At 35.1% G+C, this 5,158-nt stretch overlaps 1 non-coding gene across 1 annotated transcript; it reads left to right on the top strand.

Moving 5' to 3' along the window:
* Positions 1-4,810: 4,810 nt before the first annotated feature.
* Positions 4,811-4,917, top strand: LOC148789947 (small nucleolar RNA R71). The gene has a single exon (XR_016079904.1). It is a non-coding gene; the product is annotated as a small nucleolar RNA R71 (small nucleolar RNA).
* Positions 4,918-5,158: the final 241 nt, after the last annotated feature.

Raw genomic sequence — 5,158 nt, forward strand, 5'->3', positions numbered from 1 at the left:
TTCTATCAAGTAACTCTTCGATCCCTCGACTAGAGTTCTTGAGATAGAAAGTGCATTAAGTTCTATGAAAAACCTATACCATCAGATGAATCATGTATATATATTCCTATATATCATTCAATTCACACTATGAGTTATTTAGTCTCTTATATGAATTCCTCTTCTGATTCATCCATATAAACCAAATCAACTAAGAGGTGGTCAAACTCCTAATTGCATTACGCTTAATAACTCATAGACAATAAGAAAATAAAAACAAATTGATTGAATTAAATAAAAATCAATCCATGGTCGTGGTTAGGATTTTCATAGCCCTAGCTATAAATAAACTAATTCATGATAAAGGAATTTAAACAAATAAGGTATAAGAAAGAACTCATGATGTCACCCTTGAGGTTGAGATCGATGAGCTTGTCTTCTCCTTGCCGCCGCCTTCCTCCTTTTCTCCTCCTGCATTGCTGACTACCTTCTTGAAGGCTGAATCTTTCTTAGAGGATTTATCCTTAATTGCTCCAGAGATTGATTAATTGATTGATGCCTCGGTGCTAGTCCACCCCCCCTTTATATAGCTTTAGGAGGAGGGGCTGTTTCCAACTCCTTTTTGGAGTTCTTTATCAAAAATAGAAAGTCCTAATTCCTTTTAGATCTAATCCTATCCTATATCTAATCTGGTAATCTCAATCACCTTTATCTTTCTAGAATTACATCAGAAAATTAAATCTGATAGGACTCTTTGCAGTTTCCTTATTCTTGTACTCGTATTGAGCTTCTTCAACGAATTGGGCTTCTGCTATGAATTTGCTCATACTTCGGGCCTGATTTTGACTTTTATTCGGTCCGTATCTATCAAACTCAAAACATGAAAGTTGTAGAGTTTTTCCTTATCTTTCCAATGCATCTTGAATCATCTCAATCGGAGTCCGGATGGGAGAGTTATTCCCAGATTTACACGGCGCCGAAACTGTGCAAAATTACCCGTTTAGCCTTGTTTTTCTCCTGACGCCTTCTTTTATGCCTTGAATCGAAATACAAGAATAATGAATCCAATTAAGTACTAATTATGTGTAAAAAACTGTATATTTAGGGATAAAAATATGATAGATTTTATTCTCATCAAATCCCCCCATACTTAAACCTTGCTCGTCCTCGGGCAAGACAAAATTCAAGCAAAAATAAAACAATAACAAACTAACTATCCTACTGATTTTTAAACTCAACTCTCTTTCATCTTTCTCCACAAATATTCTAGGTTAACTATTGTAAACCGTTAAATCAATACAACCAAGTCATACACGGCTCATTCATTAGTCAATCCATTTTTTGCTACTACAAACTAGGTAGTAAATCAGGGAAAACCTCTCTTTTTATTTTCTTATTTTTTTTCATTTTCCTTTTTTTTCTTTTTATCAAGAGTGAGTGCATTTTATGCTCTGTCTCACTTTTGGATCACTCGGCCAGTAGGTGCATTTTATGCTCCGTCCTACTATTGAATTTGCTGGCTAGTAGGTGCATTTTATGCTCCATCCTACTATTGAATCACTCGGACAGTAGGTGCATTTTATGCTTCGTCCTACTGTTGAATTTGCTGACTAGTAGGTGCATTTTATGCTCTATCCTACTATTGAATTACTTGGTTGGTAGGTGCATTTGCATTTTATGCTCAATCCTACCAATTGTAGCAATGGTAAAACAACTACCCCATTTACTTAAACCTGGATTTAGGAATAGCTTAACTGGAAATGGCTTCAGATAAGTCATGTACTCCTCGATCGTACCTCATTACTAGGTTCACAAAAATTTTCCTAGAACATTGTTTCAATTGATTTTAAAAAAGTTGAGGTTTTGATTTTTTTTTCTTTTTTTTTTGAAATGAAATAAAATCCTATACTCTCTCCCCCCCCCCCCCCCCCCCCCCCACACACACACTTAGTCTACATATTGTCTTCAATGTAAGGTAAAAAGAAAAGGTGGAAATAACTTAACTATAAATGCAAAGAAAAACAAACTTCCCTATGTTTAATCATAAATCGGATCCTCCAGGTCTTGTAGTTGCAATTTTCGATGTTTTTCCCTCTCATCCATAATGGGTGGGTTTAAATATGGAATAGGGGTTTGCACAATGGATGTGAGGAGTTTTATGCGAGTTGGAGGTGTTTAACCCCTAGTGCGTGTCATACACTAATTAATCTGAACAAAGCAAGAATTTAAATAAATTAAATAAAGAGTAAAATCCAAATTAACCAAGTTTAACAAGTTCTAATATATTTTAGGATTAAATCCCCGGCAACGGCACCAAAAACTTGATAGCTATAATTATATAACCCTAGCAAGTGCACTAGTTATCAAGTAGTGTAAAGATATCGTTCCCACGAGGATTTAACAAAATAAGTATTAGAACTATAGTTTCCCTCAATTATTTGAACAACCGAATTCTAACAATAGGAACTACTGAAAATTAAAGATAGAAAAAGAAAATAAATAAAAACAAAGGCAATCAATGACTGAGCTTGCAACGATCTAATTGAAAGTGCTAGGACTATTGATCCACCTAACTATTCCAGTGAACATCAATTTATTAAATTAACCAAGATAATTTGTTATTTTCATAAGCTGAAGTTTTTCCTAATTTATTTAATATTCCCTCCTAGGATATATCAAACATACTTCTATCAAGTAACCCTTCGATTCCTCGACTAGAGTTCTCGAGAAAGAAAGTGCATTAAGTTCTATGAAAAACCTGTATCATCAGATGAATCATGTATATATATTCCTATATACCATTCAATTCACACTATGAGTTATTTAGTCTCTTATATGAATTCCTCTTCTGATTCATCCACATAAACCAAATCAACTAAGAGGTGGCCAAACTCTTAATTGCATTACGCTTAATAACTCATATACAATATGAAAATAAAAACAACTTGATTGAATTAAATAAAAATCAATCCATTGTCGTGGTTAGGCTTTCCATAGCCCTAGCTATAAATAAATTAATCCATGATAAAGGAATTTAAACAAATAAGGTATAAGAAAGAACTCATGATGTCACCCTTGAGGTTGAGATCAATGAGCTTGTCTTTCCCTTGCCGCTGCTTTCCTCCTTTTCTCCTCCTGCGTTGCTGACTACCTTCTTGAAGGCTGAAGTTTTCTTGGAGGGTTTCACCTTGATTGTTTGATTGATGCCTCGGTGCTAGTCCTTCCCCCCTTTATATAGATTTAGGAGGAGGGGCTGTTTCCATCTCCTTTTTGGAGTTCTTTCTCAAAAGTAGAAAGTCCTAATATGGTAATCTGGTAATCTCAGTCACCTTTATTTTTCTAGAATTACATCAGAAAATTAAATCTGATAGCACTCTTTGCAGTTTCCTTATTCTTGTACTCGTATTGGCTTCTTCAACGAATTGGGCTTCTGCTATGAATTTGCTCATACTTTAGGCCCGATTTTCACTTTGATGCATTCCGAATCTATTAAAACGCAAAACATGAAAGTTGTATAGGTTTTCCTTAGCTTTCCAATGCATCTTGAATCATCTCAATCGGAGTCCGGATGGGGGAGTTATTCTCAGATTACTATGCAGTGCCGAAACTATGCAAAATTACCCGTTTAGCCTTGTTTTTCTCCTGACGCCTTCTTTTATGCCCTGAATCGAAATACAAGAATAATGAGTCTAATTAAGTACTAAATATGTGTAAAAGACTGTATATTTAGGGATAAAAATATGATAATTTTTATTCTCATCACCTCATTAAGTTTTACCATCTCAAACTCCTCCAACTTTCTTTTGGTTGAAATTATTTCTTTCAAAAATTTGGCATAACTTGGCATCTGAGAAATAACATCAAGAAGAGGAATGTTAATATGCAACTTTTGAAACACCTATTGAAATTTAGCAAATTGTTTATCCAAGTTAGCCTTAAGAAATCTTTTAGGAAAAGGAAGAGGGGGTTTGTAGGATTTTAAATTAAGAGTAGAAGAACTTCCCTTTTTCTCCATTGATGACTCGTAGTTTTCTTCTTTGGCTTCAAGGTTTCGACTTTCTTCATCTTTTACCTATTCATCATCTTTTTCTTCTTTTCTAAGTTCTTTTCCACTTCGCAGAGTGATGTCTTTACTTGTTCCCTAGGATTCTTCTTAGTATTGCTAGGTAATCCTCCTTGTGGTCTTGCCGAAATTGCTTGAGCAAGTTGTCAAATTTGAGTTTCTATCCTTTGAACTCTTGCCTCCATACTGTTGATAAATTTTTATATCATATCCTCTAAATTTAGCTTCTTCTTTTGTGGATTTTGTTGTTGTTGCTGTTGAAAGTCGGGAGGTGATCTTTGTTGGTTCTTACTCCAAGAAAAATTTGGATGGCTTCTCCATCCTGGACTGTAAGTGTTGGAGTAGGGATTGAAATTGGACCTGTTGCCACCATAAGAAACAAAATTAGCTTGTTCAGAAGAAGAAGAAAATGGATTTCCTACTTGACAGTCTACAGTAGCGTGTCCCCCTTGTCCACAAAGCTCACAAGAAGGGAAGGGAACAAAAGAAACACTCATAGCTGAAACCTCCAAATTTTCTAATTTCTTATTTAATGCAGCAAGTTGAACCGATAAATTAGTGATAGAATCAGCATTATAAATTCCAACTCCCTTTTTATTTGCTCTCTCATTGCCCCATTGATAGCTATTGGACGCCATCTCCTCCAAAAGTTCATATGCTTCTTCGGGAGTTTTTCTCATAAGGGTACCACCTGCAGTTGCATCTAACATTGAACGATTAGATTGATTAATGCCACTATAAAAATTTTGCACTTGCATCCAAACAGGTAGACCATGGTGAGGACACTTCCTAAGCAGTTCCTTAAATCTCTCCCATGACTCATATAAGGTTTCATTATCAAATTGAGAAAAAGTTGTTATGTCATTCCTTAATTTAGCCGTTTTAGCAGGTGGAAAATACTTAGATAAAATCTTTTGTTTCAAGTCATCCCATGTAGTAATCGAACCTGTAGGAAGAGAGTTAAGCCAATCTTTTGCTTTGTCCCTTAAGGAGATAGGAAATAACCTAAGTCTAAAGGCATCATCACTAACTCCATTATGCTTAAAAAGTATCACATATTTCCAGAGAATTAGCAATATGAGAGTTAGGGTCATCATTGGGGCCAGAAAATTGCAC

This window comes from Nelumbo nucifera, chromosome 8 (genome assembly GCF_055504915.1).
Source record: "Nelumbo nucifera cultivar China Antique chromosome 8, China Antique-T2T, whole genome shotgun sequence".
NCBI classification, from domain to species: Eukaryota; Viridiplantae; Streptophyta; class Magnoliopsida; order Proteales; family Nelumbonaceae; genus Nelumbo; species Nelumbo nucifera.